This window comes from Arachis hypogaea, chromosome 20 (genome assembly GCF_003086295.3).
Source record: "Arachis hypogaea cultivar Tifrunner chromosome 20, arahy.Tifrunner.gnm2.J5K5, whole genome shotgun sequence".
In the NCBI taxonomy this organism is placed as follows: Eukaryota; Viridiplantae; Streptophyta; class Magnoliopsida; order Fabales; family Fabaceae; genus Arachis; species Arachis hypogaea.
Window position 1 is genome coordinate 55237769 of NC_092055.1, and position 16238 is coordinate 55254006.

Here is a 16238-nt window from a genome sequence, read left to right on the forward strand (position 1 = left end):
CTTCAAGTATAGATGTAGACTTAATGAGTTTGGTTCCTCATAATTGTCAAGATATGGTTATTAGACAAGGATAGTGACCCCAATTCCCATGTCTAGCCAAGAGTTATTTTTATCATTCATATTTGAAAACCCAAAAATCTTGGTTATTTTGTCTTAGTTATAGTTACTTGTTTAGTTTAGAATAGAATTACATTGGATGTTATTTTATGAGTTCGGAATTATTTACAATTTGCTCTCGTTGTTTGAATTAGTTTCTTGCATTTCAAGAATACTTACTTGTTAAGATTCCTAGTTTAATTTCTTGCTCATGGCTTGCAACCCTAGATTTCTATCCAATGTTGAAGCACATGTTTGCCCATTCCTTGTGAGACGACCCGAGGTTTGAATACTTCGGTTATTTTTATTGGGGTTGAACTTGTGACAACCAAATTCCCTTCTAAATTTGATACTCAAGGATTGTTGTTGGGAAGAGCTATACTTGCAACAGATTTTATTGAGAAATTCTATACCAACATAGTCCACGGGGTCCATCAAATTTTTGGCGTCGTTGCCGGGGAATGGTTTCAACATATGCCTTGATATTGGTTATGTGAATATGTGAATATTGTAGATAGTTTACTTTCTTTTAATACTTAGCTATAGTTTAGATTTCTTTTATATGTGTGCTATGACTCCCAAGTTTGATGACTCGGTCTCAACCGAATTCTAGCTTAGCCGAGTTTGATCCTGAGATTGAAAGAACCTTGCTACACACTCGGCAAGCTAGACGGCGGTTGGATTATATAGCTAGTACTTCGGCCTCTCTTGAGGAACATACCGAATCACTAGACGGCACCGAGAGTGACTTGGAGTCCGCTACTTCCTATTCTTCTGTTGGCACCACTAATACATCTTTGCATCCTACAGGTGAGCCATACATGGCGTAGCCACGACGGATCACTTTGCATGAGCAAGGAGCTCCGGATATCATACTTCAACCTTTGCAAGCAAGGTATCCCAACCTTGATCCAAACTTTGAGTTGAAGAGTAGCTTGATAAATCTACTTCTTAAGTATCATGGGTTGCCGGGTCAAGACCCCATCCAACATCTAAGAGATTTTCAAGTTGCTTGTTCTACGGCTCGAAGGCATGGAGCCGATGAGTTGGCTATTATGGTTTTTAAATTCCCTTTCTCTCTTGAAGGGCAAGCAAAGATGTGGTTTTATTCACAACCGGATGAAATTGTGACTAATTAGGATTTCTTGATAAGAGAGTTTCTAGATAAATTCTTCCCACCGGAGAAGACTGACCACATCCAGAAGGAGATTTCGGGTATAATACAAAAGGACTAAGAGAGTTTGTATGAGTATTGGACTCGGTTCAAGAGGCTATTGGAATCTTGTCCACACCATGGATTGAACACTCACTTGCTCATTAGTTACTTCACCGGAGGTCTTTGTGCGGAAGATAGAAGATTGCTCACCGCTTCTAGTGGTGGTTCCCTTTCAAAGAACAAGACGGAAGGAGAAGCTTGGAAATTGATTAATGATGTTGCCGAAGCTACACAACATGTAAGGGTGAGAAGTAATCCTCTCAAGGGTGTGGTAGAACCATCCCCTTCCGAAGCAAGCTTAACCAAGGCGCTTGGGGACATGACTACTATCCTCACTCAAATACAAAAAGATCAAAAGGAATACTACTCCATCCAAGCCATCCAAGCCCCACCTCAAGTTTCTCAACTTGAAGGCCGTCCTAGAATTTGTGGTTTGTGCTCTAGCACCACGCATTACACCGATCAATGCCATCAAATTCAAGAGGAGCATGCTCTTATTGTGGCCAATGTGAATTACTACAACCGTCCGCTCTATCCTTCTCAACGCCAAAATAACTACTCTCATGGTAGTAATCAAAATCAAGGGTGGAGGGATAATGCAGAAGGGAGCAATCAAAACCAAAGGTGGAACAACTCTTCTTCTCATTACAACAACAACCAACCTTCATCTCAATACCATCACAACAACAAGAACCACCAATCCAACCAAAATCACCACAACCAAAACCAAAACAACTACACCAAATACCAAGCACCACACCATAGACAACAATCTAACCAATTCTCTTCATCTTCCACCAATCAAGTTGATGAGCTTAGAGCCACTGTGGATAAACGGGACGAGGGCTATAAGGCTCAATTCGAGGCCATGAATGCTCAATTGGCCAATATCACCGATATGATCTCAAAGATGGCCATGTCCTCTAACAATACCAACCAACCCTCAAGCTCTTCTAGCCTCCCTTCCCAACCCCAACCAAATCCCAAGGGCAGTCTCAACGCCATCACTCTACGGTCGGGGACTATATTGGAGGAGATACCTCCTAGGGTCAGGGAAGACATTCATGAGGAAGAAGTGGTTGTTGAAGCTCCACATGAAGAGGAGAAGGTAGACAAAAAGCATGATGAAGAAGGTGTAAGCCTTAAGGAGCCCAAGAGGAAAGCTATAGTGGATAAGTCCATTCCTATCCCATTCCCAAGAGGAAAGCTATAGTGGATGAGTCCATTCCCTTCCTTGGCAATCAAGGACTTGGTCTTTCTGGTTGACTTTTACATCCTTGAAATGCCTCCAACAGAAAATAGAAGCTCATCCTCCGTTCTACTAGGTAGACCCTTCCTCAAGACTTCTAAATTCAAGTTAGATGCCTTCACCGGCATATATTTCTTTGAGGTTGGAGACAAGACTATCAAGTTCAATTTGGAAGAAGCCATGAAGTATCCTCCCGAAGAGCATTCCATTCTCCGATGTGATGTAATTGATGAAGTGGTAGCGGAAGTGCACGAAGAAGACCACAACAAGCTATGCTACCCTATTGTTGAAGAGACGGATGACAAAGAGGATGAACATGAGAAAGTTGTTGAAAGTGAACTCCATGAGCTTGATGAAAAGGAACCTCAGCTTGAGGCAAAGAGTGAACTGAAGCCTCTTCCATCTCATTTAAAGTATGCTTTCTTAGAGAACAATTAAAAGTTTCCGGTCATTATTGCTAGTGAGCTTTCGAGTGAAGAAGAAGAAAAGCTCCTAGATGTTCTAAGAAGGTACAAGAAGGAAATCGGTTGGAGCCTAGCTGATATTGTGGGGATTGACCCTCGCAAGTGCATGCATCGTATATTTCTCAAAGAGGGAGCTAGGCCGGTTAGGCAACCGCAAAGGAGGCTCAACCCGACCATCCTTGATGTGGTAAAGAAGGAGGTCACTAGACTACTTGATGCGGGTATCATATACCCAATTTCTGACAGTGTATGGGTGAGCCCATTCTAGGTTGTTCCCAAGAAATCAGGCGTCACTACGGTTAAAAAGGATGATGGTGAAGTGGTCACCAAGAGAGTACAAAATGCGTGGTGAGTGTGCATCGATTATAGGAGGTTGAACGCCGCTACAAGAAAGGACCACTACCCTTTGCCCTTTATTGATTAGATGTTAGACCGTTTGGCAGGTAAATCCCATTATTGCTTTCTTGATGGATTCACTGGTTACTTCCAGATTCAGATTACTCCTAAAGATCAAGAAAAGACAACATTTACTTGCCCTTTTGGCACCTTTGCCTACAAAAGAATGCCATTTGGACTATGTAATGCACCTGCTACCTTTCAGCGGTGTATGACCAGTGTCTTTTCCATCTAATGGAGAATTGTCTGGAGGTCTTTATGGATGACTTCGGTGTTTATGGAACTTTATTTGATTGTTGCTTAGAGAACTTGGCCAAGGTCTTAGCTAGATGTGGTGACACTAACCTTGTCTTGAACTTTGAAAAATGTCACTTTATGGTAAGACATGGCATAGTGTTGGGACATATAGTTTCTCATGAAGGCATTTCTGTAGACCCGGGCAAGGTCGATGTTATCACCATTTTACCTCACCCCTCATCCGTGAGGGAGGTTCGCTTGTTTTTGGGACATGCAGGATTTTACAGGCGCTTTATCAAAGATTTCAGCAAAATTGCTTTGCCATTGTCGCGCCTACTCCAAAAAGATGTGGATTTTGAGTTTGACAGTGCATGTGTGAAAGCGTTTGAAGAGCTAAGGAGAGTTCATACCACAGCACCGGTTGTGCGAGACCCCAACTGGATGTTGCCATTCGAGATAATGTGCGATGCGTCAAACCATGCTGTCGGTGCCGTGCTTGCACAGCATGATGGTAAACTCCCTTATGTCATTGCTTACTCTTTTAAAACACTGGATGCAGCATAATCCAACTATACCACTGCAGAAAAGGAACTCCTAGCTATTGTTCATGCCTTAGATAAATTTAGATCTTATTTGCTATGATCCAAGATAGTGGTATACACGGATCATGCAGCTTTAAAGTACTTATTGACAAAGAATGAGTCAAAGCCTAGACTCATATGTTGGATCTTGCTTTTGCAAGAATTCAACATTGAGATTAGGGACCGGAGTGGGTCTCAAACCTTGGTTGCGGATCATTTAAGCAGCCTTGAGAATTTAAAATTTGACCCATTTCCGATCAATGACTCATTCCTATTGGATAGTTTGCATGCTGTGTCGGATAGCTTTCCTTGGTTTGCCCCAATGGCGATATACTTGGTTGCGAAAATCTTCCCTCCCAACTTTTCTAAAAACCAAAGGGACAAGTTGAGGAGTGATTCCAAATACTACATTTGGGATGACCCTCACTTGTGGAAGAGGGGCGTAGACCAAGTAATTTGAAGATGTGTGCCAAAATCTGAAATTCAACCCATTCTTGAAGCTTGCCATTCATCCGAATGTGGTAGCCACTTTGGCCCACAAAGGACAGCTAAAAAGGTGCTGGATTGTGGATTCTGGTGGCCAACCTTATTCAAGGATGCTAACTGGTTCTGTGTGTCTTGCCATCAGTGTCAGAAGTCGGGAAACACGTGCCAAAGGGATGAGATGCCTCAGCAACCTATGTTGTTCTGTGAGATATTTGATGTATGGGGTATTGACTTTATGGGACCGTTTTCCAATTCAAGTGGGTATCTATATATTCTGTTAGCGGTTGACTACGTGTCAAAGTGGGTAGAAGCAATACCTACCCGCCCTGACGACGCCAATACCGTTGTTTCTTTTATTAGAAATCACATTGTATGCCGTTATGGGTCGCCACGAGCAATCGTGAGTGACCAAGGATCCCACTTTTGTAACAGAAAAGTAGAGGCACTGCTCAAGCGCTATGGGGTGTTGCATAAGGTTGCCACTACTTATCATCCGCAGACCAATGGACAAGCATAAGTGTCCAACCAGGAGATCAAGAGAATCTTGAAGAAAGTGGTCAATCCACAAAGGAAGGATTGGAGCTTCCGGCTAGGAGATGCACTGTGGGCGTATAGGACGGCCTACAAGACTCCGTTAGGGATGAGTCCCTTCCGGATTGTCTATGGTAAGGCATGCCACCTTCCGGTGGAAATCGAGCACAAAGCCTATTGGGCAGTAAAGCAGTGCAACATGGATCTAACCAAGGTGGGAGTGGCCAGGAAATTACAGCTAGAGGAGCTCGAGTGTTCGAGGAGCGAAGCGTATGAGGTTCTCCTCTACAACTCGAGGCTTAGATTCATGCCTGGCAAGCTCCGTTCTGGATGGGAAGGACCCTTCAAGGTGAACGAGATAAAGCCCTATGGAGTGGTGGAATTGTTTGATCCTAAAAGTGAAGCAACTTTCAAGGTGAATGGACATAGAGTGAAGAAGTACCATGGCTACAAGCTCCCAAAGGAGCTAGAGGTGTTCCTGCTAATGGATGCACCTAGAGGAGGAGAAGCTTAAGCGACTGAGCGTCCAACTTAAGGACGTTAAAGAAAAGTGCTTGGTGGGAGGCACACCACCGTGGTAAGATCTTATTTGTGTATACCATCTTGTTTTAGTTTTAGATTCTTGTGAATTTTGTGACTTCTTGATGTTGTTGATTGCATAGGATTGCTAGTTTTGTTGATCTTGTTAGATCGATAGGATGTTCATATAGTTTTCATCACTTTGGTATGGATAAATTATTGAAGTTAGAGAAAATGCCTTGTCTTGAATGGTGAAGAGTTTATGAGTGTTTTCTTGAATCCTAGCTTGAACACCTGCCAAAGATGTGTTAGAATAGCTTTTCCCTATGTTGTTTAAAAAAAAAGCAAAAAGCAAGGAAAATGGGCATCCACGCGGGAGCGCACTGTGCGCGCGAGCGCACTGTGCGCGCGCGCGCCGGAAGTGTATTTCAAACTCTTGGGCCAAAAACCCGAGACTCATGCCCACTTCATGCCCATTTCGTGCTAGGCACCCATGCGTCAGCGTACGTGCGGCGCGCGCGCTGATGGTGCTACATAAACTCCCTGGTACAAAAATCAGAGAGTTGTGCCACACTTGTGCCTAGCCTGTGCCCACATTGACGCACCCGTGCACTGCTCGCATCCGCGTCGGTCGGCAATTCACTCAGGCACGCGTCCGCGCACTGTGCGTGTCCGCGCACCTGTGCTGCATGCCAACTCTGGTACAAATTACCCGAAACTTAGGCCAACTTTGTGCCAATCCTATGCTAGGGGCACAGCTGTACTCGCGCGTCTGACATTGACGCATACATGCCCCTTGCCCAACCCTCACCGACGCGCCAGCGCACCGTGTGTGCGCGTGCCCTATTCTGTCCCTCTCCCACCTCTCTTTCTTATTTCTTTCTTCTTCTTCCTACCCCATCGCCTCTCTCTCTTCTTCTTCTTCCACAATCCACCATCACTGTCTCTGGTTACTTACCGGCGATCACCACCGCTTTCGGTGGCCCTACATTTTTTCTCTCCTTCTCATTCTCACAAGAAGAGAAGTTCACTTTCTTCTTTTCTCCCTCTCAAAGTTCTACTTCTTCCATATCTCATTTAGTACTTTCTTTGCATAATCTCTTCTTCTGGTAGATTTTTCTTGTTGATTACTTATTTTCTCTTTTAGCTACATGATTATACTACTTGCTTTTTGTTTGTTTCTTCTCCCTTTTTCTTGTTCTTCCATGGATGTTGAATTTGAGTTTTCAATTGTGTCAATAGATCTTCTTGATTGTTTTTCATTATCTTTGTCATGTAAGTGATATTGTGTGATGATTGATGTTTCATTTTGAGCTTCTGATTGGTTGAGTATCTCATAATTTCTCATTGCTTGATAATTGCACACCAAGTGTTCGAGAAAATGCACAAATGCCATTTTGGTTTATTTTAATCATGTATCTTCAATTTGGTGCTCCCTCCTCATTCACTTGCTCTCTTCTAAATGCATTGAGTCCACCTTGCTTATCACTTGCTAATCAGATACTCATTGAACATGACTTGCTCGTTGTTATGGATGTTTGAGATTATTCTTCTCATGCCATTTTGCATGCCTTACTCCCTCTTGCATCCCATGCCAAGTGTTGTGACCCATGTCTCTATGATTATTTTGTTGCAATATTTTTTTTGGGTACTATCTTTCACTTTCATGTTTTTGTTGAGATGATTATTTGGGTTTCATGTTTTCTTTTTTTTTTCCCTTCCTTTTTCAGGATGGCCACCAAGAAAGGCAAGGAGAAAGCTTCAAGGAAACCGGCCGCAAAGAGGGCACTCCAAAGGTCAAACTCTAAGGCACACTCTTCATTAGGAGCTAAACCGCTATCTAAGAAAGCGAAGGCACCCGCTCCTATTGATGAAAACGAGAAGAGCAAACTGGCAAAGGATTCTTCAAAGTTCCCCAACCGCTTCTGTGAACTTGTGTTTCTGCCATGGTTGAGAGGAACTATCATGCTGAGCATCTACTCGCTTCCCCGAACAAGGTTGCTCCTTCTATTTTACCCCGCATTGAACAGCGAGGATGGGAGTTTCTTCTAAGAAAACCACAAGAGGTCAATCTCTCATGGGTGGTAGATTTCTACACTAACTACCATCTTCCCTCTCTTCAATCGGTATATGTGCGTCAGAAGCAAGTTTCAGTTTCAGAAGAGGCTATTCAGCATGTGCTTAATGTCTTACCAGTACCAAGTGACATGGATGGCTACCAAGAGGTCTTACATCAGCAAGAAAAGTTTGGATTTGATTGGGACTCGATTCTCCGAGTCATTGCTGAACCAGAGGCATTTTGGACCCATGGTCGACTCTGGATGAGGCCCAAGTGCATTGACACTCGCTTCCTCACTGTAGAAGCTAGAGCTTGGGCCCAGATCCTATCCCACTATGTGCTACCTAGCACCACAAGTCGTCCTTCACGGCGGATCTCGCTTTGCTTGTTTGGTGTATTCTCACGGAGAGACTGGTGAACATTCCGCCTCTTGTCAAGCAAGCGATGGGTCAAGTCCTCGGTCGTGGTAATTTGCCATTTCCAGCATTGGTATCCAATTTAGTTGCTACCGCAGGTGTTCCTTGGGAAGATATAGACACGAAGGCTATAATTCCGGCTAAGGGCGATGTGGTCCCAAGCGGAAAATACTTACATCTTCCCATGATCAACCCAAGCCTTGACATAGCCCTTCCATCTACTATTCCTTCTACCTCATCATCACTACCACTGCAAAGATCCACACATCAAAGGATAGAAAATCTACACCGGAAGATTGATAGATATGAGCGACGCAACCAACGCCGATATACTTATATCAAGAAGCTTCTGCATTGTGTTACTGATGAGCGGATAATTTATACGCTTTTTGGCATTGTTTTTACATAGTTTTTAGTATGATTTAGTTAGTTTTTAGTATATTTTTATTAGTTTTTAAATAAAAATCATATTTCTGGACTTTACTATGAGTTTCTTTGTTTTTCTGTGATTTCAGGTATTTTCTTGCTGAAATTGAGGGACTTGAGCAAAAATCAGATTCAGAGGTTAAAGGACTGCAGATGCTGTTGGATTCTGACCTCCCTGCACTCAAAGTGGATTTTCTAGAGCTACAGGAGTCCAAATGACGCGCTCTCAATTGCGTTGCAAAGTAGACATCCAGGGATTTCTAGAAATATATAATAGTCCATACATTTCCCGAGTTTAGACAAACTGGCATTCAACGCCAGCTCTCTGCCCTATTCTGGAGTTAAATGCCAGAAACAGGTTGCAAAGCAGAGTTAAACGCCAAAAACACGTTACAAACTGGCGTTTAACTCCAAGGAAGACCTCTACATATGAAAGCTTCAATGCTCAGCCCAAGCACACACCAAGTGGGCCCGGAAGTGGATTTCTGCATCATTTACTCATTTCTGTAAACCCTAGTAACTAGTTTAGTATAAATAGGACTTTTTACTATTGTATTTAAATCGGAAGTTTTATCTTTGGATTATCTTCTGATCCTTTGATCACGTTTTAGAGGCTGGCCACTCAGCCATGTCTACCCTATTTTCACTTATGTATTTTCAACAGTGGAGTTTCTACACCCCATAGATTAAGGTGTGGAGCTCTGCTGTTCCTCATCAATTAATGCAAAGTACTATTATTTTTCTATTCAACTCAAGCCTATTTCTTCTCTAAGATATTCATTCGCACACAAGAACATGATGAATGTGATGATTACGTGACGCTCATCATCATTCTCACTTATGAAGGCGTGCTTGACAAACACTTCCGTTCTACATGCAAACAAGCTTGAATGTGTATCTCTTAGCCTCCTGATCGTGAGATCAGAGTCTTCCTGGTATAGGCTAGAATTATTGACAGCCATTCTTGAGATTTGGAAAGTCTAAACCTTGTCTGTGGTATTCCGCGTAGGATCTGGGAAGGGATGGCTTTGACGAGCTTCAAACTCGCGAGTGCTGGGCGTAATGACAGATGCAAAAAGATTACTGAATCCTATTCCAGTATGATCGAGAATCGACAGATGATTAGCCGTGTGGTGACAGCGCATTTTGGACCATTTTCACTGAGAGGACGGGAAGTAGCCATTGACAACGGTGATGCCCTACATAAAGCTTGCCATGGAAAGGAGCAGGAATGATTGGATGAAGACAGCAGGAAAGCAGAGGTTCAGAAGGAACAAAAGCATCTCTATACGCTTATCTGAAATTCTCACCAATAAATTACATAAGTATCTCTATCCTATTTTATATTTTATTTATCTTTTAATTATCAAATCTCCATAACCAATTGAATTCGCCTGACTGAGATTTACAATGTGACCAAAGCTTGCTTCAAGCCGACAATCTCCGTGGGATCGACCCTTACTCACGTAAGGTTTATTACTTGGACGACCCAGTGCACTTGCTGGTTAGTTGTGCGAAGTTGTGACAAAGAACTAAAATTATGAACGTGCGTATTAAGTTTTTGACGCCGTTTCCAAGGAATGAACGATCACGATTTTGTATACAAAGTTTTTGGCGCCGTTGCCGGGGATTGTTCGAGTTTGGACAACTGACGGTTCATCTTGTTGCTCATATTAGGTAATTTTATTTTAATTTGAAGCTTTTTCTTTTTATTCTTTTATTTTCGAAAAATATTCAAAAAAAATTAAAAAAATAATAAATTATTCTATGGCTTCAGAATTTTTGAGAAGGAATTCTAGAATTTCATGGGAAATGTTGAATCATGGCTGGCTGTAAAGTCATGTCTAAATTCTTTTAGACTGAGGCTTCTTCTTCACATGCTTGAACTATGTATGCTAAAGCTTGGCTGGCCATTGGCCATGTCTAGAGGTTTGGACTGGAACTTTTACTGAAAGCTTGGCTAGCTAGTAAGCCATGTCTAATTCCTGGACCAGAGTTTTAGACTAACATTGCAAGATTCCTAGAATTCTTATTAAAAATTTTGAAATCCTTATTTTCCTTTTCAAAATAATTTTCGAAAAATCCAAAAAATTTTTAAAACCATAAAACCAAAAATAATTTTGTGTTTCTTGTTTGAGTCTATTATCAATTTATAAGTTTGGTGTCAATTGGATGTTTATCTTTTTCTTGCATTTTTTAAAATTTCATGCATTGCATTCTTCATGATCTTCAAGTTGTTCTTGATGAATCCTCTTGTTTGATCTTCATATTTTCTTGTTGTGTGTTGCATCTTGTTTTTCATATGCATTCTTGCATTCATAGTGTCTAAAAATTAAAAATTTCTAAGTTTGGTGTCTTGCATGCTCTTCTTTTCTTAAAAATTTTCAAAAATAAGTCTTGATGTTCATCTTGATCTTCAAAGTGTTCTTGGTGTTCATCTTGACATTCATAGTGTTCTTGCATGCATCATTTGTTTTGATCCAAAATTTTCATGCATTGTGTCTTTTTTGTGTTTTTCTCTTTCTTCATTCAAAATTTAAAAATAAAAAAATATCTTTCCCTTTTTCATCTCATAAAATTCGAAAATTTGAGTTGACTTTTTCAAAATTTTTAAAATCTAGTTGTTTCTTATGAGTCAAATCAAATTTTCAATTTAAAAAAATCCTATCTTTTTCAAATCTTTTTCAAAAATCAAATCTTTCTCATTTTTTCTTTCATATTTTCGAAAATTTCAAATTGATTTTCAAAAATCTTTTTCTTATTTTGTTTCATAAGTTCAAAATCTTTACTAACAACTAATATGACTGATTCAAAAATTTTAAAGTTTGTTACTTGCCTATTAAGAAAGGTTCAATCTTTAAATTTTAAAGTCATATCTTTTTGTTTCTTGTTAGTCAAGTAATCAACTTTAATTTTCAAAATAAAATCTTTTAAAATTTATTTTTCAAAACTTTTTCAAAATAAATTTCAATCACATCCTTTTCAAAATCTTTTCTAACTTCTTATCTTTTCAAAATTGATTTTCAAATCTTTTTCTATTTAATCTTATCCTCTTTGATTCTTATCTTTTTCAAAACTACCTAACTAATTCTCTCTCTCTAATTTTCGAAAATCACTAACCTCTTTTTCAAAATTCCTTTTTAATTAACTATTTGTTTTAAATTTAATTTGATTTAATTTTATTTTTTTTCTTAATTTTCGAATTCTAACCAAAATTCAAAATAAAAACAAAAATATTTTTCTTTTCTTTTCAATTATTTTCAAAAATTCTTCTCTCTCACCTCCTTCTAATTATTTATTTATCTATTAACACTTCTCTTTCTTAAAAATTCGAACCCACTCCCTCTTTCTGTGTTCGAATTTCTTTTCTTCTTCTACTCACATAAAGGAATCTATATACTGTGACATAGAGGATTCCATATTTTCTTTTGTGTTTTCTTCTTTTTCATATGAGCAGGAACAAGGATAAGAACATTCTTGTTGAGGCTGATCCTGAACAAGGATAAGGACTCTGAAGAGGAAGCTAAGGGAAGCTAAAGCACAACTCTCTGGAGAAAATCTGACAGAAATTTTCGAAAAAGAAGGAGACATGGCCGAAAATAATAACAATGCAAGGAAGATGCTTGGTGACTTTACTGCACTAAATTCCAATTTACATGGAAGAAGCATCTCAATCCCTGCCATTGGAGTAAACAATTTTGAGCTAAAGCCTCAATTAGCTTCTCTGATGCAACAGAACTGCAAGTTTCATGGACTTCCATCAGAAGATCCTTTTTAGTTCTTAACTGAATTCTTGCAGATCTGTGATACTATTAAGACCAATGGAGTTGACTCTGAGGTCTACAAGCTTATGCTTTTCCCGTTTGCTGTAAGAGACAGAGCTAGAATATGGTTGGACTCTCAACCTAAAGATAGCCTGAAATCTTGGGATAAGCTGGTCACGGCTTTCTTGGCCAAGTTCTTTCCTCCTCAAAAGCTTAGCAAGCTTAGAGTGGATGTTCAAACCTTCAAACAGAAAGAAGGTGAATCCCTCTATGAAGCTTGGGAGAGATATAAGCAACTAACCAAAAAGTGTCCTTCTGACATGCTTTCAGAATGGACCATCCTGGATATATTCTATGATGGTCTGTCTGAATTATCGAAGATGTCATTGGACCATTCTGCAGGTGGATCCATTCACCTAAAGAAAACGCCTGCAGAAGCTCAGGAACTCATTGACATGGTTGCAAATAACCAGTTCATGTACACTTCTGAAAGGAATCCTGTGAGTAATGGGATGCCTCAGAGGAAGGGAGTTCTTGAAATTGATACTCTGAATGCCATATTGGCTCAGAACAAAATATTGACTTAGCAAGTCAATATAATTTCTCAGAGTCTGAATGGATTGCAACCTGCATCCAACAGTACTCAAGAGGCATCTTCTGAAGAAGAAGCTTATGATCCTGAGAACCCTGCAATAGCAGAGGTGAATTACATGGGGGAACCCTAGGGAAATACCTATAATCCCTCATGGAGAAATCATCCAAATTTCTCATGGAAGGATCAACAAAAGCCTCAACAAGGCTTTAATAATGGTGGAAGAAATAGGTTTAGCAATAGCAAGCCTTTTCCATCATTCACTCAGCAACGGACAGAGAATTCTAAGCAGAATCCATCTAGCTTAGCAAATATAGTCTCAGATCTATCTAAGGCCACTTTAAGTTTCATGAATGAAATAAGGTCCTCCATTAGAAATTTGGAGGCACAAGTGGGCCAGCTGAGTAAAAGAGTCACTGAAACCCCTCCTAGTACTCTCCCAAGCAATACATAAGAGAATCCAAAAAGAGAGTGCAAGGCCATTACCTTACTTGGTGTGGCCAAACCCAAAGAGGAGGAGGAGGACGTGAATCCTTGTAAGGAAGACCTCCTGGGACGCTCAGTGACTAATAAGGATTTTCCCTCTGAGGAACCAAAGGAATCTGAGGCTCATCTAGAGACCATAGAGATTCCATTGAACCTTTTTCTACCCTTCATGAGCTCTGATGAGTATTCATCCTCTGAAGAGGATGAAGACAATACTGAAGAGCAAGTTACTAAGTACCTTGGTGCAATCATGAAGCTGAATGCCAAATTATTTGGTAATCAGACTTGGGAAGATGAACCTCCCTTGCTCACCAATGAACAAAATGCATTGGATAGGCAGAAAATACCTCAAAAGAAATAGGATCCTGGTAAATTCTTAATTCCCTGTAACATAGGCACGATGACCTTTGAGAAAGCTTTGTGTGACCTGGGGTCAGGAATAAACTTAATGCCACTCTCTGTAATGGAGAAACTTGGGATCTTTGCGGTGCAAGCTGCCAGAATCTCATTAAAGATGGCAGACAACTTAAGAAAACAGGCTTATGGACTAGTAGAGAACGTGCTAGTAAAGGTTGAAGGCCTTTACATCCCTGCTGATTTCATAATCCTAGACACTGGGAAGGAAGAGGATGAATCTATCATCCTTGGAAGACCCTTCCTAGCCACAGCAAGAGCTGTGATTGATGTGGATAGAGGAGAGTTGGTCCTCCAACTGAATGAGGACAACCTTGTGTTTAAAAATCAAGGATCTCCTTCTGTAACCATGGAGAGTAAGCATGAAAAGCTTCTCTCACTGCAGAGTCAACCAAAGCTCCCACAGTCAAACTCTAAGTTTGGTGTTGGGAGGTTCCAACAATGCTCTGAACATCTGTGAGGCTCCATGAGAGCTCATTGTCAAGCTATTGACATTAAAGAAGTGCTTATTGGGAGGCAACCTAGTGTTATTTAATTATATCTATTTTATTCTATTGTTATTTTATTTTATTCTTTTAGGTTGATGATCATGTTGAGTCACAAAAACTATTAAAAAATAAAAAATAGAATGAAAAACAGCTTTAAAAATAGCTCACCCTGGAGGAAGAACTTACTGGCGTTTAAACGCCAGTAAAAAGCATCAAACTGGCATTTAACGCTAGAAAGAAGCATCAAGCTGGCATTAAACGCCAGAAACAAGCACCAGACTGGTGTTTAACACCAGAACAGAACATGTAAGTGGCGTTAAATGGCAGAAACAAGCAACATTTGGGCGTTTAACGCCAAAAACAAGCAGCAAGCTGGCGTTTAACGCCAGACATGCATGCTAAGGGCGTTTTACACGCCTAATTGGAGCAGGGATGTTAAGTCCTTGACCCCACAGGATTTGTGGACCCCACAGGATCCCCACATTTTCTTCTCTCCTCCTCACACCTTTTCATGACTCTCTTCCACAAATACCCCTCACCAATCACCTCAATCACTCTTCCCCATCACTTCTTCACCACTCACATCTATCCTCTCTTCCCCAAAAACCCCACCTACCTCTAAAATTCAAAATTTTTTCCCTCCCAAACCGAACCCTAATGGCCGAACCCTAAACCTTCCCACACTCCTATATAAACCCCTCATTCCTTCTTCATTTTCACACAACACAACCCTCTCTTCTTCCCCTTGGCCAAATACACATCTCTCTCCCTCTCTTCCATTTTTCTTCTTCTTCTACTTCTTTCTTTCTTCTTTTTCTCGGGGACGAGAAAACATTTTAAGTTTGGTGTGGTAAAAGCATAGCTTTTTATTTTTTCATAACCACTAATGGCACCTAAGACCAGAGAAACCTCAAGAAAGAGGAAAGGGAAGGCAATTGCTTCCACCTCTGAGTCATGGGAGATGGAGAGATTCATTTCAAAGGTCCATCAAGACCACTTCTACGAAGTTGTGGCCAAGAGACATCCTCATTGAAGAGGACAAGCCCATCACTAAGAAGAGGATGGAGCAAATAAGAGACCATGGACCTCAACAAGAGCATGAGGAAATTCCTCACCATGAAATACCTGAGATGCCTCAGGGGATGCACTTTCCTCCACAAAACTATTGGGAGCAAATTAGCACTTCCCTAGGAGAATTAAGTTCCAACATGGGACAACTAAGGGTGGAGCACCAAGAGCACTCCATCATCCTCCATGAGATTAGAGAAGATCAAAGAGCTATGAGGGAGGAGCAACAAAGGCAAGGAAGAGACATAGAGGAGTTCAAGAGCACCATTAGTTCTTCAAGAAGAGGAAGACGCCACCCTCACTAAGGTGGACCTGTTCCTTAATCTCCTTGTTCTTATTTTTCTGTTTTTCGTTTACTATGCTTTATGTTTTATTTATGTTTGTGTCTTATTACATGATCACTAGTGTTTAGGTGTCTATGCCTTAAAGTTATGAATGTCCTATAAATCCATCACCTCTCTTAAATGAAAAATGTTTTAATTACAAAAGAACAAGAAGTACATGGTTTCAAATTCATCCTTGAAACTAGTTTAATTATTTTGATGTGGTGACAATACTTTTTATTTTCTGAATGAATGATTGAACAGTGCATATGTCTTTTGATATTGTGGTTTATGAATGTTAAATATGTTGGCACTTGGAGAATAAGGAAAAAGGAGAAATGTTATTTGATGATCTGAAAAATCATAAAAATGATTCTCGAAGCAAGAAAAAGCAGTGAATACAAAAGCTTGCAAAAAAAAACAAAAA

The 16238-nt window shown here is 40.4% G+C and overlaps 1 non-coding gene across 1 annotated transcript; it reads right to left on the bottom strand.

Moving 5' to 3' along the window:
- Positions 1-12658: 12658 nt before the first annotated feature.
- Positions 12659-12766, bottom strand: LOC112787201 (small nucleolar RNA R71). Its single transcript, XR_003194627.1, has one exon. It is a non-coding gene; the product is annotated as a small nucleolar RNA R71 (small nucleolar RNA).
- Positions 12767-16238: the final 3472 nt, after the last annotated feature.